Genomic DNA, 25,100 nt, shown 5'->3' on the forward strand with positions numbered 1-25,100 from the left:
ATGTAGTGGGTCCCCATTGCCGGGCCCAAGTCAGACTGGTTTGACGTGGACTCCACTGCAGTGCCTAACTCCATGGGAGCAGAATGGGGTTCAGGTGAGTTTGGCAAAACAGAAAGGGGGGTCACGGTCCCCACACCAGTTGCACAAACAGGCTGACCGGCTGGTGGTAGTAGTGGAAAAGCAAGTGGTGGGGGGAGGACCTGAGCATTTTGGTGCTTGCGTGCACGTTTGAACTTTGGTTCGGGTGTTTGTGTGCTGTCCGTGTCTGTGTGTTTGGGTGATTGTGCTGGTGTGTGTGCTGGACAGGTAGGGTGCTAGGAATTGGGAATGGGACAGAGGCAGAATGGGTGAGGGACTGTTGGAGGAGGGACACTGCTGCCGTCAGGGAGGAGGCCATGGGTGATTGGTCCTCTGTAGGGCAGACATGCCTGATGAGATGCCCTCCATGAACGACACCAGTTCAGTCAACAGACTGGTGTGTGCATGGAGAACACTCAATATTGATGTCTGCCCTACATGGATCTGTTTAAGCAAGTCCACAGACTCCACGCTCAGGGCAGCAGGGGACACAGGGGCAGGGGGTTTGGTGCCTGGCATGAAGGAGCCATGCTCCTGAACATGAGACTGCCACGGACCTCTGGGATGGGAGCCGATGGGAGGATGGTGGTGGTGGTGGCAACAGCTTCACTAGCTGTGGCTTTCTGGCTGCTGACACCCGCCCCCACAAGGGAGTCATCCTCTGAGCTGCTGTGGTACTCAGCTGAGGTGGATGGTGCTGAGGACTCCTTGGTGTGGCTCCCCGAATACTACGTGCCACTGGGTCCATCCAACTCCTCGTTGCTGGCCCAGTCTGGCTCTGTGGCTCATCCTGTTCCGTGGCGCTGTCCCCTCCTGTGCCCGTGGATGTATCTGGATAGAATTAGGAAAACAAGACCCACATTAGTCGCCTGGACTGACTGCACACAACACAGTGGTTACAGCACATCACTGGGCAAGCTCTGGCATTGTCAGCTGATCATTGCTCAAACTGCCCGCGCTGGTTTACATAGGGAAATTGCCAGTCTGACCATCAACAATGGCACCCATATCCCTCCTGGACTTGCACCCATATGTCTGTTGCATGTTGGCTGCTAATACCCCAATGTGCACACATGCACCACCTACACAGTTGTTGGACATACAAGTAAACATGTAGAAGTTTGTTACTATATACACACACATCACATCTCATGCCACTCACTCAGTACAGGTGTCAGGATGACTGGATGGCCAGAGTCTCAGTTCACATGCTTGTGATGCCTAACAGCACCACACACAATAATGTCCTCACGTCCATATAGACAATGACACAATGGGGTGCATGGAGCACCTTTGACTCCAATGCAGGATCCCACCTAGCAGGTTTAATGCCCTGGCACAGGCATGCATGGTAGGTCAGTCATCACTGCCACATGTCATAGGGGCAGGACATCCAGACAACAACAGTCTGCATTGTCTCACAACCATAGGTCGTGGCCAAGGCAAACTCTGCAGCTGACAAGTGCACTTGTCCGTCCCCTGCCAAAAACATGTTCTGGACTATGATGACCCCACATCACAAAAATCAGACATATGAGTGACTACAAACACAACTCCATGAACATGAGCACCTCACAGTCTGCTGTGTACAAAAACACAGCTGCCTGAAATTCACTGTTGCATACAGCACTGTGTACAGTCAAGTGATCACACACCTATATTGTGCACAGGTATCGTCTCCTATAGTCACATCTCAGATGTCCTGCTGACCCTAAAAATTATGGACATACCAGTTGTCCCAAAAAAGAAGCCATGCCACAATGACATAGAGTCAGACACCTGATGGCACATTTCACTAAGCACTGGAGTGGGCATGACTGCCCAGGTAAACCTGAAACAGTGTATAAGCCTGGACAGTGGGCAGGTGACTGGGCAAGTGTGACACACTTGATATACATACTCCTGAGACCACTAAATGGACTCACCTGCTGCATGGGTGTTTTTTAAATACCCAAGACACATTGGCGAGTCAGACCAGCAATTGGAACACATAACAAAGGCACACACAGAACACATGTCAGAGATCAGGCATTGTGCAAACAATTGGCCCATCCACGAAGTACACATCAGAGTCCCAGTAACATATGCTGTCCGGAAGCATAGCTGACTGCAGGGACACAGTGCCCAAGTGAAAAAAGTCAAAGACTGTAGTGGCCACAACTGTGGATCAGACGAGGAGTGTGCATTACACAATTGAGGGACATGAGTACAGGACTACAAGACCAACGTAATGTGGAAGTATGACCAGGCCAAAAGACTGCAAATAGCATGTCAGACATAGTTCACAAATTGGGCACGGACTTACCCCCTCCTTGCTGCTGTCTGGCCTTCAGTTGCCCATCCAGGTCCGGGAAGACCACTGCCAGAACCCGGAGCATGTGGGGGGTCAGGGTCTGGCGTCCGCCCCTACGGAGAGGAGGTGACAGTTTCAGCTGGACCCTTGCGATCCTCTGGGTCGAGCCCCGAAGGTCCTGCCACCTCTTCTGGCAGTTGCGGATCCGGCGCTTGTAAACCCCACTGATCTTACTGCCCGGGCGATGGTCAGCCTGATCTCCTGCTTCTGGTGGGCATCAACCTGTGAGGATGACAAACTGAAGAGGACATTATCCCACATGCCACATAATTGTGCTGCACACAGTTGAAAATACATGTAGTCATCACAAAGCTAAAAGAGGTACACAGGTAGTGCACTCATGGAAATGGACATTTGTGCTGCAGGTCTGACATTGTAACATTGCCTGGAATCAAAAGCTAGCACTACTGCACTTTTGCTGCAGGACACCTGTTCATCACATGTACCCACACACTTTGGGTACTGAAAGTACGCAGTGCATATGCTTCCCACTGCTGTGCACACTTCTATTATTGCTAGTCACACAACTTGCACAATTAGGTAGGCAGTAGACTGCACACTCACCTGCTCCCCTGGTTTCCCATACAGCTTGCAGAACTGTGGGAGGACCCCGTCCAGCAGGGCACGGTTCTCCTCCTCTGTGAGGGCTGGGGCCCTCTCCAGAGTACGTGCCATTGCAGTAGCCAGAGGATGCAGAAACAGCAGCAGTGGTAGCAGAGATGTGGTGCAGGCAAGTGAGCTCTCTGGGGGCCTGCCAGCCTTAAATCAGTGCTACAGAGGCAGAATCTGTGGCATATATCCTTACTGATAGGTCCAACATGGTTGCATTCTATGAATCTGTCCAATCCATGGTATTGTAAGACTCGTACATGTCTTCCGCATCGTTCACATTTTCACCTTCATGACACCCTACCATTGCAACATTGTTGTAGACATCCAACTGAATTTGCAGCGCACGACTCGTACAAGTTTTGAATTTGCGTCCGTCTCCATGACAGTCCATGGCTAAGGAGTGCGCACAGCTCAGTAAACTGACTGTACGACGCGTATTTTGAAAATCCACACGATTCAATTTGCTATGCGTGCGCACGGCTCGGTCCAGGCCTGTACGACGCATCTGCATGAAAGTGACCCGAGTCAGTTCACATTGCAGTCAATGGCTAAGCTGCGCGCACGGCTCAGTCCAGAACTGCACGATGTGTCTCTGTAGAAGTCAGACGTGTCGGTTCACATAGCATACGCTTCGTGCAGTTCTGGACCATGCCGTGCGCACGGCTTGGCCATTGACTGCAATGTGAACCGACGCAGGTGACTCAAATGCATGCGCGTCGTAGATGCATGAACCGAGCCGTGCGCACGCCTTGGGCATTGATTGCAATGTGAACCGATGCGGGTGACTTCAATGCATGCACGTTGTGAAGTCAATGGCAAAGGAGTGCGCACGACTCGGTCCATGCATGTACGACAGGTATGCATTTAAGTCACCCGGGTCATTTCACATTGCAGTCAATGGCCAAGCCGTGCTCACGGCTCGGCCCATAATTGCACGACACTTCTCTGTTGACGTCACCCGAGCCGGTTCACATTGGTGTGACTTGCTGACGGATTCCACACAGAATTACTTGCCAGGGACTCAGGGGCACACCTAGAACACTATAGCATGTGCCACACTTCATCCCATGGCATGTAAGGCTGCTTTACCTGTGTGTGTATGGGGGGCAACATTTTTTTTCTTGTGTGGCACTTTTGTGAAGCCACTCCCAGGCAGGGCACGGGTTCATGGGGACAAATCATTTTTGTGTTGTGCACCTGACCAATGTAATGTGCAACTGTTCAATGGGAGTCAGTCTCCACCATGTGCTTTGTGCATCAACATTGATAGTGTGTGTGTGTCTCAGAGACGTCCATGTATGGCCTACAGAGACCACAGAGGCCACTATCTGTGGGACTCATGCTTTGTTGTGGGGTGTTCATGATACACCATGTCATGCCAGTGTCCATGTGACAATACAGGGACCATGGCTATCTTCCTGTCATTGAGCTATAATGCCTTTGAAACATCAGTCCTTACTTGTCACAGTGTTGTGTGTTTTGTACGTGACAGCAGTACATAGGTACTGTGCCACAGCCCAATGATTTGCCATTGCACTCCATGGAACTTATGTACACATGTCTAATTGATATGTGAAATGATGGGCATGAAGGTGACATATGTGTCCAAACCCAACAGCACACACCTCAGTTCATTGTGTATTGCTATGATGTATCATGTGATGTTTTGCAAGGTCAGTGCCACATGGGTGGAGGAATATAACATCTTAATTTGCCCATCACTGTACTGCAGGGCACCAGCAGTCCATAGACCATTCCCAGACCTTGAAAGCATGGTGGAACGCGATTTCATTCGACGGTACCACTTCACCACGCCACTGATTGAGGAGTTGGCCGAGCAGTTGGGGCCACATCTGCTACCTGGCCATACCTACCCTACAGCACTGACCCCAAAGGTGAAGGTAATGGCAGCCCTGCACTTCTTTGCTACCGGTACCTTCCAGTACACTGTGGCTACTGCTGGTGGGAGGTCACAAACTATGTTCATCCGTGTGCTTCGTGATGTCTTGGAGGGGATGTTGCATGTCCTTGACTTGTACATCAGGTTTCCTAGCCCTGGTGAACTCACTGACATAAAGTATGCTTTTTATAGACTGGGGAGGATGCTGAACGTATTTGGATTAATTGATGGTACACATGTGGCCCTCATACCACCCCGGGCACATGAGCAGACATACCGGAACAGGAAACATTTCCACTCCATCAATGCTCTGGACATGTGTATCACACATGTGTGTGTACGTTTCCTCGGTCTGAGCACGATGCCTACATCAAGAGGAGTAGTTGCATTGCGGCAATGATGTCACAGATGCCAAACCAGCGTGCCTGGCTTGTTGGTGTGCACTATTTACCATTGTGTGTGTTTGGCAATGTTGTATCCCACCCTCTTACAAGACTCAACTAATGTAATGTAATGTAAGTATGTACTTATATAGCGCGGCTGTCGCTCCAGGGAGCATCCTGGCGCTTTAAGCCCGTAACCTAAGATGGGAGGCCGGCAAGCAGTCATATTCGCACATCTGTCTCTTCTATACTGAAACACAACTGTGTCTAAACCAGAGTCATACAGACCGTGTCTGACAGGTTGAAAATCCAGGTTTTCAAAGCCTTACGGAAATTGTTCTCCGCAGAGATCAGGCGCAGATTGGTTGGGAGTTTATTCCAGGCTTTTGCGCCCAGTGTTGCGAGGGATTTTCCTCCTCTTGTTGCGAGTCTGAATTTAGGAATCTGTAACAGATTCAGGCTTGCCGATCTGAGGGAGCGTGTTGGTACATACCGTTTGAACCAGGGGAGAAGGTATTTGGGTCCTTTTTGGTGAAAAGCTCCGAAGGTGATCACCAAGATCTTGAACAGTATGCGCTTGTGAATGGGTAGCCAGTGTAGGGCCCTGAGAGCAGCCGAGGCAGATGATCTCCTCGGCCATTTTAACACCAGGCGGGCAGCAGCATTTTGGACCATCTGCAACTTATGCAGGACAGAGCGATTGAGTCCTGCATATAAGCTGTTGCAGTAGTCCAAGCGAGAAGTTACGAGTGCTACTGTCACCGTCTTCCTGGCTGTCAGAGGAAGGAAATCAAAAAACTTTCTGAGTCCTCTGATGATGTTAAAGCAGACCCTGCCACTGCCCCAGCCTGCTGTTTAAAAGATAGGGCACTATCAAACTTAATCCCTATATTTCGGGCCGTGGCGATGGTATCCGGAGGGACTTCCGCATCTGATGGCCACCATAGGCTAGGGGAAAAGGGGTTTTGGGGGCCGAAGGGTATAATTTCGGTCTTCCCGGTGTTACATTTAAGATGGTTCTCACGCATCCAGGTAAAGGTTGCGGTGAGGCAGTGTTTTAGATTTTCCTCTGCCTTTCCATTTTCCCTATCTAGAACTAGAATGAGCTGAGTATCGTCAGCGTATGATATGGTACAGATGTTAAAGGACGAAATCAGCTCAATCAGGGGGGTCATATATAAGTTGAACAGTACAGGGCTCAAACTAGAGCCCTGCGGTACCCCAGTTTGTGTGACTTTCTCCTCAGAGCAGTGTTCTCCCAACACTGTGACCTGTCTACGATGGTCAAGAAAGTTCTTCAACCAGTTCAACACAGTGCCCGCTATCCCCGCCGCTACCAGACGGCTGATCAATATTGAGTGGGACACCGTATCGAAGGCCGCCGATAGATCAATATACAATTCTTTGTATGTTGGTGACTCTGGATACCCCAACATGCCGTGGTTGCTGACACCCCTCCGGAACTCTGTGACAGCAGCCGAGATGTGCTACAATGAGGCACATGGTCGAACCAGGAGAGTGATTGAACGGACCGTTGCTCTCCTGAAAAGCCACTTCCGCTGCCTGGACAAGACCGGAGGGGCCCTCCCATATGAGCCTACAAAGGTGTGCAAGATTACCATAGTATGCTGCATGCTACACAACATGGCAGTACGGAAGAAGCTGCCTCTCACACAGGATGACAATGACCTACATCCGCCACCAGTGGGGGATCCTGGCCTGGGCCACGATGCCAATGATTATGATGATGAGGGTGACAGTTCATCAACAACTTCTTCAGCTGAATGTGAGTTTACAGGGTTGTTATGCCTGAGATGTGTTGGTGCTGCTCAGTTGCTGTTTGAGTTTTCTGTGTGGTACTTGACTGCATGCGTGCAGTGAGGTGTCATGTCAGATGGTCTGTGGTCCATAATAGTGTTGACATGCTAATTTGTTTCTGTGTAGGTTTCTTGTGACATGTTTTGTGCATGTGTATTATATTTGAATCCTGTTCTGGTGTGCTTCTGACTGTGTCTTATGTCTGTCCTTCCCAAAGTACTTTGCCTGTTGCTTGGTCAACTTCGACACCCAACAACCAGAATCTAATCCCAGGATGGAACTTCTAGTATCCCATCATGTGATGTACCACACACCCCTGAAGCTCAATTCTCCAACACTTGGTGACCGTGTGCCCACTGTCACGTGGAATTACCTTGCAACTGTTGTGTAATATACTTGTTGCTGATGTGTAATGAACCCGTGCTTCACTTAGTTATGTGTGTTATCGGTCTTCACACATCTGACTGACATTTGCTTACCTCATCTGTGGGCTTGTTACCACTGACTGTAGATAGGTGTGGTGTCTGTGCATTCCACTGTATTTCTGGGAATCATCTTTGTAGGCAATGTGTCACATGGCCATGATGAGTATGTGCTGTGGTATCCTAGTGGTGTGTCTCCCTCATATGTGTCACATCAACATGAGTCACATGATGGTAATAACATTACTGTATTAGATGGAATGCACTGTGTTCTTCGGCAGATCATCATCTCCATGACACATACCAGGTTTGAATCACAACATAGGCAAGAATAGTGTAATAGTGAGTTTATTTACATACCTGTGTGGTGATAGCGCCCAGGATTGTGGGTGTTGTACCTAAGGTTTGGAATCCAAAGTTCACAATGAATTTGAAGTCTTGGTAAATGAAATATCCAGAGTACATTACCCATTCATCTGCTACATTAGAACAACTTGAACACTCCATGTCATGTTGGGGAGTTGTGCCATGTGCAACAAGGTGAACGCTTTGCACACAAAGGCCAAAATCCACAACAGTTTCTGGTTTCCTGGGGGATGTGCATAGACATCTGGGCCTCGCTTGTCCTTCTTTGGACGACTCCTCTTCTTTTTCTGGGGGGGATCCTCAAGTGCAGATATTGTGGGCACACAGGGAGGTGTGGACATATTTGTGCTGATCTGGCAAAGAAAAGTCAAAATGTCCCTATGCATCACAGTAAGTTCGTCCCACTTGGCCTCCCTGCATGCATGGTGGCCAGCCTGCTCCTGTTGAATGTCCTTGAGGATCCCCACTACCTGGCCGAATCCTCCGGTGATATCCTGGTACACATCTATGATACGTAGCAGTTGGGGGTCATCATGCAGTCCAGGCCCCTCTGCAGGCTGTGACCTCTGCCTACCACCCTCCCCACCACCTCGACCCACACGGGCAGGACCTGCGGTGGCACGCCCAGGTTACCCTGGTTTCCCTTGGGTGTTGCTACTGGTGGTGTTGTCCGTAGCTTCCTGCGTGTGAATTCTGTGTGGTAGGTCTGTCACTGTAGTTGGGGTAGCTCGGTCTGTTGCCAGATGTTGTAGGCGTGGGTACAGGGGGTGCAGATGTTTGTGCTGTTGGGGCTGCATGATGACTCACAGAGGTGCCAGGTTGTTCTTCGTCATCCGAAGAGGACAAAGCCAGATCCACACTAGAGAGCTCATCCTCCACCAGAGTCTGGGACAGGGACTCCTCTTCACTTGCTGCTGTGTCCCCAGCACCACATGTGTTTGGAAGAGACACACATTGTCAGTTATGTTACTACAGGCATCAATGGTTCACATATTTATTTGTCAACGGGGAGGGAAGAAGAGGTACTGATCCATTCAACTTGTAATGGTTAGTACTAGTAATCAAGGAGGGGGGAATGGATCACTCATCCTGTGCAACCAGGGTATTTACGTATTTTCATTCCTTACTAAATACCCTCATATACATACACAGGCATGGGGTGGTATATCTTGGTTCTCTGCCTCAGTGTACTTTAGTAGCATTATCATTGGGTCTCCATTGTTGCAACTAGCTGTGCCTCCACCTGGAGGTAGACTGGCTGCTTTCCCAGTAGTGTCCAGAGAGGAAAAGCCTCTAGGATCACATGGGGCTGAAACATGTAGACCAACAGTAAACAACCCTAGTGCGGTGGATCAGTAGCTGGATCGACACACGCAACACCTTTGTTTGTAACTTCGTACATCACAATGTTCACCATTTAACACTAGCCTTTGAGTGATGTAAGGGATTTTGACTCACAGCACTTGAGCACAGAAACGCACTCTTAATTTTCATCTCTGGACACTACTGGGAAACCAGCCAGTTTACCTCCAGGTGAAGGCACAGCATATTTGCAACAATGGAGAGCCAATGATAATGCTACTACAGTAGAATGAGGCAGAAAACCAAGATATACCGCACTACGCCTGTGTATGTATGTGAGGTTTTCAATGAAGGCAACACAATAGGTAAAGCACATGACGAGTGAACCATTCCCCCTCTTTGATTTTTGTATCAATGGTTCATATACATGACATTTGCAACAGTGCGTCAGGCACTGCATTGTCTTAAGTCGTCACAGACAGAGATTGATATTGTTGTTACACATTGTCCAGCCAACAGGAAGCATTTCAATGTGCATGTTGAAGTGTGTGCATGTCCATCTCATTTATGGATTTCACTGTACATGGCCATTAGTACTCAAGGGCCATCAGGTGCCTGACACAGGAGTATCATCCCTGTTCACATTTGACTCTGCTTCCCTGTGAGAGGGTGTGCCTGTGCTGACAAGATGGCTGGCAGTGCAGTCCTATTGTTTGTTGGTGGCCAGTTCCCAGCAGGGCATTGTGCTCCCCACAACAGAGCTCAGTCACAGAGTTCTTGCCAGTCCACCCCCCCCCCCCACTGTGAGGTGAGCATGGTTCAGTGCGAGCTTGCTGGGCCATGTAGGTGGTTGAGGATTGTCAGTGACTTAATCTCCCACCATGCTCTTGGCTACACCCCCTGCCCAGCATGTCCTCACTTCTCTCCTTTGGACTCTGTTTCCCTCCGAGGGGGTGTACCTGTGCTGACAAGATGGCTGACAGCACAATCCTGTTGTTTATTGGTGGCCATTTCCCAGCAGGGCCTTTTGCTCCCCACAACAGAGCCCAGTCACAGAGTTCTTGCCAGTCCATTTCCCCCTCTGAGAGGTGAGCATGGTTCATTGTGAGCTTACTGGGCCATGTAGGTGGCTGAGGATTGTCAGTGACTACAACTCCCACCATGCCCTTGGCTACACCACCTTCCCAGCATGCCCCCACTTCCCTCCTTTGGACTCTGCTTCCCTGTGAGGGGGTGTGCCTGTGCTGACAAGATGGCTGACAGTGCAGTCCTGTTGTTTGTTGGTGGCCAGTTACCAGCAGGGCCTTGTGCTCCCCACAACAGAGCCCAGTCACAGAGTTCTTGCCAGTCCATTCTCCCCCCCTCCCCTCTGTGAGGTGAGCATTGTTCAATGTCAGCTTGCTGGGCCATGTAGGTGGCTGAGGATTGTCAGTGACTGCAACTCCCACCATGCTCTAGGCTACACCCCCCTTCCCAGCATGCCCTCACTTCCCTCCTTTGGACTCTGCTTCCCTGTGAGAGGGTGTGCCTGTGCTGACAAGATGGCTGACAGTGCAGTCCTGTCGTTTGTTGGTGGCCAGTTACCAGCACAACCTTGTGCTCCTCACAACAGGGCCCAGTCACAGAGTTCTTGCCAGTCTATTCTCCCCCCCCCCCTCTGTGAGGTGAGCATCGTTCAATGTCAGCTTGCTGGGCCATGTAGGTGGCTGAGGATTGTCAGTGTCTGCAACTCCCACCATGCTCTAGGCTACACCCCCCTTCCCAGCATGCCCTCACTTCCCTCCTTTGGACGCTGCTTCCCTGTGAGGGGGTGTGCCTGTGCTGACAAGATAGCTAACGGTACAGTCCTGTTGTTTGTAGGTGGCTAGTTCCCAGCACAACCTTGTGCTCCTCACAACAGGGCCCAGTCACAGAGTTCTTGCCACTCCATTTCCACCCCCTGTGAGGTGAGCATGGTTCAGAGAGGTGTTGATGGTCCAATTGGGAGGGGGAGCATTATCTGTGACAACAACCCCATCATGCTTTTGGATACACTCACTTCACCAGCATACACACTATTCCTTCCTGTAAGTCAGCTTCACCGTGAGATAGTGGTTGTGGTGGCAATACTGTCTGACAGTGTTTATTTAGATTAGTGCCACCGCCTTGCTCTATTTGTTGGTAGGTTTGTACATGTCATGACACAGTTACAAATCACTATGATGTGGCCGCTGTTGTGTTTGTCTGACTAGCATAAACTTCTTGGGCTGATCAGCTTTTGTTTACTATGCCTTTGCTATCAGTGCATGATTTCACTGTCCCCTAAACGGTGATGAGTGTGTATTGGGACACAATATTGAGTATATTGGTTGTTGTATGTCTGCTAGGCCATGGACCCTCTCTGGTGGTAGCATGTCCCGCACCTTCTCCTCCCAGGACCTGAAGTATACTGGTTTGGCAGAAGGGCCACTGCCGGTGCGATTAGTCAACTCGTGGTCCTTGCGGATGAGGTTCCTGACCCTCCTGCACACATTATACCACCTGTTCTGGCTGTCGGTCTTTGTGCAAAACATTGGTGCTTGTGCGTTCACCTTGTCCACTATCCTCGCCCACATCTTTGTTTTCTTTAACATGGGGGTCCTTTGCACCATTGTACCATACAATTGTGGCTCCAATCTGAGGATTTCATCTACCAATACTTCTAACTCAATATCCTCGAACTGTGGATTCCTCTTAGGGGGCACGTTGATGGGTGGTGGTGGGGAGTGATGTGTGTGTTCAAGTGCCGGTAGGTGGGTGGATATCAGTTTTGCTAGGTGTATGTGAGAGACCTTTTGGAGGGGTGCTGATGGTGTGAAGGTTGTGTGATGGATGAGTTGTGAGTGTGTCTGTGGTTGCAGTCTGAAGTTGTTCTGTGCTGGCTGGTCTGTTGTATTTGCAAAGGATCATGGTAGTCATTTTTGGCCTTTATATAGTTGAAGTTGTGGGTGTGTCTTTGTTAGACTTTTTTTGGGGTATTTTATTTATTGACTTTTCTCATTTCTTGATTGGTCCTTTTTTGTGTTTTGTCCTTTGTGTTTTGTAGGCATTTAGGAGACGTTCTTCGTACCGAGTCGGATGCTCATGTTGGCTCGTGCGGGCTTCTCCCAGTCTTTCACGCTGACTTTGTTCTGTGTTGCATACGAGTCGGTCGCGCAGGTGTCTCTCGCTTCAGGTACCTGTTTTCTGTTTGTGTCGGTCATGCGGCTTCGGCTCCGTGTGAGTCGGTCTGGTTTTGTATTCATTGCTTCGTACTGTGCATGTCGGACGTCACGGGTACAAGTGGCTCGGGTTCATTTCTAGTTCATGTTGGTCGGTGCGGCTTGTGTCCCGTTTCCGGCCAAATTACTGATATCTGTACGGCTCGGTCGTACGGCTTGTATTCCGTACGAGTCGGTTGTAGGTCACGGGCGTTGCATCGTGCTGCAAGGGTCGTACGGTGCCTGTACGTGTCGGTCAGACTCTGTTCCCGGTCAGAATCGGCCGTTGGTCAGAGTTGACCCATTAATGGGGAATTCAAAACTAATAACGCAGTCGAAGGATGGCATAATGCCTTCCTACAATCAACAGGCAGAACCAAACCAACACTAGAAAAATGTATATAATGCTTACAAAAAGAACAGCGTTATCAAGAGTTCCGAATGGAACAATCCATAACTCAATTATCTTCAAAAACATCAAAACAAACTAAACAAATGCATAAATATTTAGAACAACAAGTAAAATTGTACCCTAGTACAAAAGGCCTGGAATACCTAAACATACTAGCCAAAACTCTTCTTTAAAGCATTAATACAAATACATTACAAATTACTCATCTTTCAAACATACCATAGGAGTAACATTTATTTATTTTATCACAAAAATTATTACTGTGTTTAACATATTTTTAATTTTTTTATAAAATGTGTTCCACACATTAATGATATTTGTATTAAAATAAAATTCAAAAATAATAATAGAAAACATTACCCACCCACAATAAATAATAAAAAATAAACTTACCGGGCCGATTCACAGAACTAACTTATGACAAAAACCTAAACTTACTACCATTTTGGTATTCACAGAAAGCACTTACTCATTTTGGTATTCACAGAAGGCACTTACTCATTTCGGTATTCACAGAAGTTAGGAGTCCTAACTTTAGGACTCCGAAAAGCCTTTTGTGAATACCGAAAGTCTTAAAGTTAGGATTTTTCTCAATTTAGTAGTAGTATAGTTAGGACTCCTACCTTTAGGACTCCTAAATGCCTTCTCTGAATACCGAAAGTCTTAAAATTAGGATTTTTCTCAATTTAGTAGTAGTAAAGTTAGGAGGGCCATCCATGTAGCAAAGGTCCATTGGAAAACCATAAAAAACCTGAAAATGTATAAAATAGTAAAAAACGCACCAGGAAAACCAAAAAATATAAAGAAGTGTAAGAAATATATTAGTCAATAAAACTAACAAACACTTCTTTAACTCATTTAATGCAGTAAAATGTTACTTTAAATAGAAAAATGTACAACTATTTAAATAAAATAGTAAAAATAAAATGTATGTAATTAAAAATTGTTACATAGGGGTCGATTCCGATTCGGTAAAATCCCCTACGAATAGCCATACGGAGCCTTTTTCCCGTACGAATTGTACACCTTCAACGTCCCCATATGTACGATGAAGTACGATCCGAACCCAAAGCAGATCTCTGTACGAATCGTACGAAAGACCGTACGACTTATGAATACGTACAAATCGCATTCGGAACACGCAGTACGCGACGTCCGTATGGATGGAAGCAGCTGTTTCCGACCCAGCAAGTACGATTCGTTACGACAGCACTCTGTACGACTCTTTTTCTACGGGACTTTAAAACATTCGTAAAAGCAGATTTCGACTTGAACCTCGTGCGAAACGGACCCCCCCCGGGTACGCGAGTGCACCCCATGATTGCAGGGGTACGGTGCGGAGGTGTACGGTGCATCGGGGTACGGTGCGTAGGGGTATGGTGCATCGGGGTACGGTACGTAGGGGTGCAGAGCATAGGGATACGGTACGTAGGGGTTTAGAGCATAGGGGTACGGTGCGTAGGGGTACAGAGCATAGGGGTACGGTGCATACCCTCCTGATTGCAGGGGTACAGTGCGTACCCCCATGATTGCAGGGGTACGGTACATATGTGAATGTGTGGCTCTCCGTACGAATTTCTCATACAACGTTTTCTGAACGAATCGCGTTCTCGGTCCCCGATCGGGATCGTACTTGTCGGGTTGTGCGGCATGTTTACGATTCGTACGGTTCACTTTCAGGGTCCGTATCGTACGGATCTTCCCTTGCTTTACGTACGGTTCGCAACAATTCGGCCGTATTTTTTTCCTACGGATCGTACTACACGAATTGGACGGAATTGTACGATTCGTACGGAAACGGCTAAGAATTTGAATCGTCGTACGGATTAGTTTCCCGAATCGGAATTGACCCCATAATGTACCTAATTTGTGAAATTATAAAAAATAAATATTATAATAAATATGACATTTATTATAATTACAGAAAAAATAAAAATAAAACAATGTATAAAAAATTGTTATAAATGTTTTTCATGCATTATACAAATAATGTTCTGTTAAAAACTATTAAAAACTTGAAAACATTGTAAAAATAATTACTATTAATATTTTTAATATTAATATTATTAAAAAATGTAATATGTATGTCACAATATAAAAGTGTTAAACATTTATATGATAAGTAAACAGTTTGCACTTTCTTTGTATAAATATATACAATACCTATTAGTGTATTAAATATAATTTCAAGCACAAAATTCTACTGTTTTGTTAATAATTAATATGTACTAAAAAAAAATATATTGTAAATGGACATAACATATTTTCTGAAATATATGCACTAATATGTTTCTATTGAATTATAATGTAATAAAATATTTTACCGTATTACCCTACTCAAATTAATAAACAATTAAACATTATTACTAATATAAAATGGTGTGGTTTTCTAATTTTTTTATTTTGCCTATATTATATATATTATCTATATTTCACATATATAGAATACTATTTATTTTTACAAACATTATAATGAATAAATATTGTCAATTTATTAACTACCATTACCCATTTTTAAATGCAAATTATCTAAAGTCTAATATATTGATAAACATATTACATAACAACTTTAATATTATTTATTATCCTACACTATACTTAATTAATAAACTATTACAACTCCAAAATATAATAATAATTAAATACAGTTACTGTACACTAACATATTTTTATATACTGTTCCTACACCAATATAAATAAATTTGAGCAAATGCTGCACAGTGAACATAATTAATTTACTATAACCACTCCAATCCACATTAAATAAAGTAGTTGTTGGACGCTAAGAGCCCCATTAGGATGGTGGGCGGATCACCCCCGCCGGGCCGGCGTTAGTCACCGCTGGCCTGGAGTCTATATTAAATTAGGGTAGGTGCCGGACAGTAAACATAAATAATGTACTTTTCCCACTCCAGTCTATATTAATTTGGGGTAGGTGATGGACACTAAACATAAATAATTTACTATTTCCACTCCAGTCTATATTACATTGGGGTAGGTGCTGGACACTAAACATAAATAATTTACTATTCCCACTCTAGTCTATATTAAATTGGGGTAGGTGCTGGACACTAACATAAATATTTTACTGTTCCCACTCCAATCTATAATAAATTGGGGTAGGTGCTGGACAGTAAACATAAATAATTTACTATTCCCACTCCAGCCTATATTAAATTGGGGTAGGTGATGGACAGTAAACATGAATAATTTACTATTCCCACTCCAGTCTATATTAAGGGGCCGATTCAGATGTCGGATGGACCTTAGTCTGTCCGACATTGGCCAGGAGCTGTAACCGATCGACCTGCTGTCGTCGGTTACAGCCCTGCTAGTACGATTGGTCGCATTTGTATACTTTGCAATACAAGCATGCATTCCGAGCGGAATGCATGCCTGCATTGCTGAAAGCAGGGGTGCAGTTCATCCCTGCACCCTGTGGCCGGCACCCCAAGGTGCCTGCCACCGGGTGCAGGGATCAATGGAGGCCGCAAAACACCAAAGGGTCTTGACTCGTTACTCAGCACGGCTGAGCCAAACTAAACTAGAAAGCAACACAAGCGCCTCTGCTGAGGAAAGTTATTAGGGGACAAAGATGAATCTAATTGGTGTTCAGAATAAAGCAAGAACAACCTGCTGAATCATTAATCAACTGGAAATGTATTCCTCTTTTCAAAAAATATATTTTTGTTTATACGTGACACAATGTTTTTTAGTGCATGGATAAACGACAGTCTTTTATATACATATGTACAGTGAACAGTAATAACAGGTGAAAAGCTTATTTACACACTCACAACATTTGTGGCCTTCCAATCGTACAAAACACTTGCATACACAGAGAACAGTAAAACAATACGAGCAACAGTTAGGTACAAAAAATACGAAAAAACAAAATACTTGAAACCACGTATCGGTCATAAATCAGTAGGATCAATCTCTTGGTGTTTTTTGAGAACTAATCCTAGAGTCTTTTAAACAGAGTTTCTGAGAAGGGGTATTCTCCTTACAAACGTTGATACATGGGCTGATTTAAAGCAAAAAGAATGTAGACCAGATACGTAGAGAAGGTGGTCGACGCGTTTCGAACCCGTATGAATAATAGGGTTCTCCTCAGGACCTGTACTGGTTCTGTGGAAACAATCAAAAAGTGGGGAACTTAGTGAAGCGATCTAATTTAGAACAGAGAGACACTCGCCCTGCGTCAAAACAAAGCCTACCTTAGGCAGTTGAACCAGAGTCATATAATTCCAGACTAGAGAATTCAATTTTTCAAAAATTTCACCGTGGTGTGCATACAGGGGCTGTGAAATAAAAAGATAAAACGCGCGCTTAGTTTTAACCAAACAGTGTCTTTCCTAACTACGGGGCGCGGGGTTGGGAATTTACCTGCACTGGCGTCAGCAGATGTTTTGACGTTTAGTCCATGCTTGTGGTAATCCGTGGAGCGGGCTTGATTTGCGCCTCTGCTTCCCTGTGGAAGAAGCGGGAAAGGTGGAGGCCTTAAGTTGGATTTGAGACACCAGGATGTATGATCAAGGGGGGGTAGTCATCATGGGGCCTACATACCGGGTGAGACCGTGAGTCCTTCGTCCTCGGAGTCTTGCTGCAGAATGGGTCAGAGCTGCAGAGCTGTTTAGACTGGTACTTCCTGGTTGATAAGACTCTCTAAGGCTTCTGGGACTTGTAGTTCCTTTCATGGTAAGTCCACGAGTAGTTCAGGTATTGGTTTTGTATATCTCTGACATCTCATTCAATCCTCGTAGGGCGGTGTTGAACTTCATTATTAGTAGTGCCTCACGTTGGGCTAATCTGGCATCCAAATCTCCGCCCCTGGGGTCTTTTTCAATTTTCGACAGTACTGTCCATTTTAAGTCCGATTGTTTATGCTTCATGTTTGTCCAATGATTAACCAATGGGGCGTTTTCTACGCCTCTCCTTATCCGCGATTTATGCTGGGTGATCCTACTCCTCACTTCTTGTGTGGTCTTGCCTATATAGACCAAAGGGCACGGACAGATGATTGCGTAGACCACATTTTTGGTTTTGCAATTTGTGAAAGCTTCGTGCTTCCAGTGAATGTTTTCGAATGTGAAGACCGAGTCTTCAATGGTTTCGTCGCAGCATATGCACTTGCCACATTTGTGGTGACCTTTGGTGGGGGGTAGTCCGAACAGGCTTTGTATGGTTGGAGATTTAGCCGGAGGGAGGGCAGCTCTTACAATATGGTTAGCAATACTTTTTTCTTTTTTGAAAGCAAACAACGGGGGGGCTGACAGATCTTCATGTAGATTTTTGAGTAGATGCCAGTTGGATAGAATTAATTTTTTGTATTGGTTGGCCGCTGGGCAAAAGGTGGTGACACATACCATTCTTGTGAGATTTTGTTTCACTTTCTTTTCGAGTAAGGTCTCTCTGGGGGTCCACCATGCTCTCTTGAGGGAATTCTTCAGGAGTTTTTTGGGGTATCCTCTGAGTGTCAGTCGTTCTTTTAAATGGCCTGCGTGTTTGAAATACTCCTCCTTGGTGGAACAATTCCTTCGAATCCTAAGGAATTGTCCATAGGGCAAGTTCTCTTTGAGGTTTCTCGGGTGGTTGCTGGTGAAATGTAGCGCTTTGTTTCTATCTGTAGTTTTGTGGAATAATGTTGTGCTGAGTCCCTGTGCTTGTGATTGTATTTCCACGTCCAGAAATGTTATGGATTCTTCAGATGATGTGGCTGAAAATTGGATATCTGGTGTTCTTGAGTTGAGCCATTCTACAAACTTGTGCAGATCTTCTTGGTTACCTGTCCAGATTAAAAATAGATCATCTATATAGCGCATATAGTTGGAAATTTGATGGCCATATGGGTTGTTGTTGTAGATGAACTTTTCTTCGAATAGCCCCATAAACATTATCGCTAGCTCCGGAGCAAAGGGACAGCCCATTGCTACACCTTTTATTTGAAAAAAGAATTCCGAATCAAAGGTGAAAAGTTCTTTTGTAGTGTCAGGCGGGCTAGCTCGAGGATGAAATTAGTTGGGACTCTTATGGGTCGTTCACGATTTTCCAGGTAAATAGTTAGGGTTTCAAGTGCCTGGTCTTGCGGAATCTGAGTGTATAAGGACACTACATCTAGTGTCACAAGCAGTTGGTTTTCGCTATTGAATTCAATCGACGCAATTCGGTTTAGGAACGCCGTGGTATCTTTCAAATGGGCTGGGAATGGGATGGGAGTCAGACAAACTCACTCGACTACGCAAAAAACAGATCCGGACGGATCTACACGGCCACTTTCTGCTTCAACACCTGCGGGCTGGAACCATCCCAGCAGGACTAATTGTCCGTAACATACCCGTCATCTTCACAGAAGACCCAGATTATAAAAAGGATTTCAGCGGAATTGAAACTAAGTGCAGCCGCGACCTTATGGTCTTGACCATCGAAACGGCACACAGGATTTCAGTAAAAGAACTGGAAGAAATATCCACCCTCCAAAGAGAGATTGAAAACAACCAACTAATCTCAGACTCAAAAACACTTCTGGAGAAAATAGACAAGGAAATCTTGGAATTCAAAGACGTAACAGTTGCACAGAAAAGCAACAAATTCGAAATTGACAAAAAGAGCTTTTCGTTGGAATCCGCTTACCCTTACTTGAATAAGGATTTTTATACACGGGCGGACTCACGTCGATATTTACAGGGGAACCAAGGAAGATCCCGTCAAAAATTCATCACATTTTCTGACACAACTTCTTCATCTGGGAGCGAACCTGATAATACCAATAGTCAATACCAAAACAGAACTGACAACCGACAAGGTCAATACCAACAGCAGCAAAATCAACAACCTTTTTTAGGACGCGGCCAACCGAAACCCCGCGGCAGGACCCGGTTCACCCAACCATGGGAAATGCGAACACGCCAGAAGTTCTACAAGAACTAACCAAATCCCCTATCTTCAACCTTTCGACTAGAACTCGTACTCCAGCCGAAACATCTATCTTAACCAAAGGCCTCAATTTTGTTCCTTCACGCCCTACGGACTATGTTAAAATGAAATTGGAGACACTAGAATTCTGCCGAAAAATTCGCCTAAAAACCTTCTTTCAGGAATCTGAAGAAATTCAAACAGCAGAGACGACAGGACTAAGAAAGAAATCATCGTTCTGCCCAAAACGACCAAACATCCCCAAGGAAGTGATTACATTCGAACAAACTGTTCTCTCAGGCATTTCGGCCTTAGAAAAGAAGAAAACTTTCGTGAAATACAACCTCACAAAAGTAGAGAAGGAAGCCTTAACGACTATTAAAAATGACAATAACATCGTGGTCAAACAGGCCGATAAAGGCGGAGCAATTGTCGTGTGGGACGTAAACAAATATAAGAATGAAGTCTTTCGTCAACTCAATGACCAAAATTGTTACAGGCGTATCGGTAAAGACCCCACCCTAGAAATAAAAAATCAAATGTTTGACATAATCCAGAAAGGATTCGATCAAGGATTTGTCGGGCCCAAGGAATTTGCTTTTTTACAGAACAAAAGCCCCAGAACTCCGGTGTTTTATGTTCTCCCCAAGATGCATAAAGACGAGATCAACCCCCCGGGCCGGCCTATTATCTCCGGCTGTGACTCACTTTTCGAACCGGTGGCGAAGTACATCGATTTTTTCCTAAAACCCTTTATTGAGAACATCCCAGCCCATTTGAAAGATACCACGGCGTTCCTAAACCGAATTGCGTCGATTGAATTCAATAGCGAAAACCAACTGCTTGTGACACTAGATGTAGTGTCCTTATACACTCAGATTCCGCAAGACCAGGCACTTGAAACCCTAACTATTTACCTGGAAAATCGTGAACGACCCATGAGAGTCCCAACTAATTTCATCCTCGAGCTAGCCCGCCTGACACTACAAAAGAACTTTTTCACCTTTGATTCGGAATTCTTTTTTCAAATAAAAGGTGTAGCAATGGGCTGTCCCTTTGCTCCGGAGCTAGCGATAATGTTTATGGGGCTATTCGAAGAAAAGTTCATCTACAACAACAACCCATATGGCCATCAAATTTCCAACTATATGCGCTATATAGATGATCTATTTTTAATCTGGACAGGTAACCAAGAAGATCTGCACAAGTTTGTAGAATGGCTCAACTCAAGAACACCAGATATCCAATTTTCAGCCACATCATCTAAAGAATCCATAACATTTCTGGACGTGGAAATACAATCACAAGCACAGGGACTCAGCACAACATTATTCCGCAAAACTACAGATAGAAACAAAGCGCTACATTTCACCAGCAACCACCCGAGAAACCTCAAAGAGAACTTGCCCTATGGACAATTCCTTAGGATTCGAAGGAATTGTTCCACCAAGGAGGAGTATTTCAAACACGCAGGCCATTTAAAAGAACGACTGACACTCAGAGGATACCCCAAAAAACTCCTGAAGAATTCCCTCAAGAGAGCATGGTGGACCCCCAGAGAGACCTTACTCGAAAAGAAAGTGAAACAAAATCTCACAAGAATGGTATGTGTCACCACCTTTTGCCCAGCGGCCAACCAATACAAAAAATTAATTCTATCCAACTGGCATCTACTCAAAAATCTACATGAAGATCTGTCAGCCCCCCCGTTGTTTGCTTTCAAAAAAGAAAAAAGTATTGCTAACCATATTGTAAGAGCTGCCCTCCCTCCGGCTAAATCTCCAACCATACAAAGCCTGTTCGGACTACCCCCCACCAAAGGTCACCACAAATGTGGCACGTGCATATGCTGCGACGAAACCATTGAAGACTCGGTCTTCACATTCGAAAACATTCACTGGAAGCACGAAGCTTTCACAAATTGCAAAACCAAAAATGTGGTCTACGCAATCATCTGTCCGTGCCCTTTGGTCTATATAGGCAAGACCACACAAGAAGTGAGGAGTAGGATCACCCAGCATAAATCGCGGATAAGGAGAGGCGTAGAAAACGCGTCATTGGTTAATCATTGGACAAACATGAAGCATAAACAATCGGATTTAAAATGGACAGTACTGTCGAAAATTGAAAAAGACCCCAGGGGCGGAGATTTGGATGCCAGATTAGCCCAACGTGAGGCACTACTAATAATGAAGTTCAACACCGCCCTACGAGGATTGAATGAGATGTCAGAGATATACAAAACCAATACCTGAACTACTCGTGGACTTACCATGAAAGGAACTACAAGTCCCAGAAGCCTTAGAGAGTCTTATCAACCAGGAAGTACCAGTCTAAACAGCTCTGCAGCTCTGACCCATTCTGCAGCAAGACTCCGAGGACGAAGGACTCACGGTCTCACCCGGTATGTAGGCCCCATGATGACTACCCCCCCTTGATCATACATCCTGGTGTCTCAAATCCAACTTAAGGCCTCCACCTTTCCCGCTTCTTCCACAGGGAAGCAGAGGCGCAAATCAAGCCCGCTCCACGGATTACCACAAGCATGGACTAAACGTCAAAACATCTGCTGACGCCAGTGCAGGTAAATTCCCAACCCCGCGCCCCGTAGTTAGGAAAGACACTGTTTGGTTGAAACTAAGCGCGCGTTTTATCTTTTTATTTCACAGCCCCTGTATGCACACCACGGTGAAATTTTTGAAAAATTGAATTCTCTAGTCTGGAATTATATGACTCTGGTTCAACTGCCTAAGGTAGGCTTTGTTTTTACGCAGGGCGAGTGTCTCTCTGTTCTAAATTAGATCACTTCACTAAGTTCCCCACTTTTTGATTGTTTCCACAGAACCAGTACAGGTCCTGAGGAGAACCCTATTATTCATACGGGTTCGAAACGCGTCGACCACCTTCTCTACGTATCTGGTCTACATTCTTTTCGCTTTAAATCAGCCCATGTATCAACGTCTGTAAGGAGAATACCCCTTCTCAGAAACTCTGTTTAAAAGACTCTAGGATTAGTTCTCAAAAAACACCAAGAGATTGATCCTACTGATTTATGACCGATACGTGGTTTCAAGTATTTTGTTTTTTCGTATTTTTTGTACCTAACTGTTGCTCGTATTGTTTTACTGTTCTCTGTGTATGCAAGTGTTTTGTACGATTGGAAGGCCACGAATGTTGTGAGTGTGTAAATAAGCTTTTCACCTGTTATTACTGTTCACTGTACATATGTATATAAAAGACTGTCGTTCTATCCATGCACTAAAAAACATTGTGTCACGTATAAACAAAAATATATTTTTTGAAAAGAGGAATAAATTTCCAGTTGATTAATGATTCAGCAGGTTGTTCTTGCTTTATTCTGAACACCAATTAGATTCATCTTTGTCCCCTAATAACTTTCCTCAGCAGAGGCGCTTGTGTTGCTTTCTAGGGATCAATGGAGGGGCACCATAAGTGCCCCCAGGCAGCCATCCGGCAGCCTCACCCCCATAGGAGCCCAGCTGGGGGCCCACAGAGACAGCTTCTGACTTCCTTTTCTTGCCGGACACACCGGCATGAAAAGACAGTGAAAAGCTGCCATCGTAGTACCTCGGTCATAAAGAGGAGACCGGGGGAGAACTGAGGGATTTCTGGACTGCGGACACGCTCTCCGAGCCTGTCGTCCACAATCCGGAAACCCGAGTTGGATTCCTTTCCGACCGAGCCCATCGCAATGGACATCCCTCTTATTTCATTGATAGTTTAGTGCCTCAAGTGTGAGTTGAGATGTTTTAAAGAAAATATACCATATTCCTGAGTCTGTTGTTGCTACTGGGTGATTGCTATTAGGGTTTTGGTAATGATTTTCCTTTGCCAGAGTGTTGTTAAGAGATTCACTTTCAGCTTGTGAGAGATTTTGAGCCCCATTAGGATGGCGGTTGGAAAACCACCCCGACCGCCATGGTCAAATTAGGAACAACCGCCAAAAAAGACCGACGGCTGCGATAGCGGGCCAACAAAAACCGCCCTACACGGGCAGTCATGTCCAACCACCAACCGCGGCGGTCGGAAACGCAGCGGGAAAGCTACAACCCACAGCAAGCAAAGCAGAGACACCGCACGGGAAATTAGTATATCCCCGATGGTTCTGCGGTACGAACCAATGTTTCCGACCATCGCGGTCGCACACTACAGTGAATGGGAGAGCCAGCGTGAGAGCTGCAGCATGGCCACCGCAGTGGATGATCCTCACAAAACATGGCGGACGATGCAAAAACACCACAACAAAGGCAAACATTGTACACAAAAAAGTAGCCATGCCCCCCAAATATACAAAACACTTCCAAATGAAATAAATAAATGCCAAGCAGAAAACATACATTTTCCAGGACAACTCCCACAACACACCTAACAGCAAAACCCCATTATGGCACACCCACACAGCTGAGTATAAAACCAGCCCCTTCACTGACCACAATCCTTTGAAACACTCCAGAAGAGAAGGGCACACACCAGACCTGACAGGAGAGGCAAGACAACACAGAACACCCACCACCACCATCACACCAGCACCAACAATCTCCCAGCACATAACACACCTCACACAAAAGCACCACACCCATCACCCACACCCCTGCACTCACAAACACTTCAAACACCACACACCATGGCATCACAGAAAATGCCCAAATTCACAGAGAGTGAGTTGACAGTCATGGTCAATGCGATAGTCAGAGTGGAACCACAAATGTTTGGTAGCTTGGTCCAACAGACACCATTAGCCACAAGGACACAAATGTGGGAAAGTATAGTACAAAGGGTCAATGCAGTATGTACCACCCTGCGATCCAAGAAGGAGATCATGAAGCAGTGGCATGATCTCAAGAGGGTTGTCAAAGAGAGGAGATGCAAGAACCGGGAGCTGGCTGACAGGACTGGCGGTGGCCCTCCCATTCCACCAAGAACATACACACCATGGGAGGAGAAGGTGCTTGCCATACTGCATCCTGAGAGTCTCACAGGAGTATCCGGGGGAGTGGAGGCTGGTAAGTACAAACAAATGGTAACAACACATTGATATGTACTGTATTGCACGTCCAAAAACACACACCACGCCAGACAAATCACATCCATCTGCACCACACACCCAGAAAAACCTGTCCCACAGATCCAACAGACACCCACTCCCATGTACCCTAAACAACTTTTGCAATGTAACCATGGGAGCATGAGCAGAGTCAGCCTGCACTACCACAATGCCCCCTGTCCCAAACCCCAGCAGCATGGAGCACCCCCTCTCCCCCAGGAGCCCCTGGAAGCCATTGCACCCGAACTTCACAGGT

This window comes from Lissotriton vulgaris, chromosome 6, assembly GCF_964263255.1.
Source record: "Lissotriton vulgaris chromosome 6, aLisVul1.2, whole genome shotgun sequence".
NCBI classification, from domain to species: Eukaryota; Metazoa; Chordata; class Amphibia; order Caudata; family Salamandridae; genus Lissotriton; species Lissotriton vulgaris.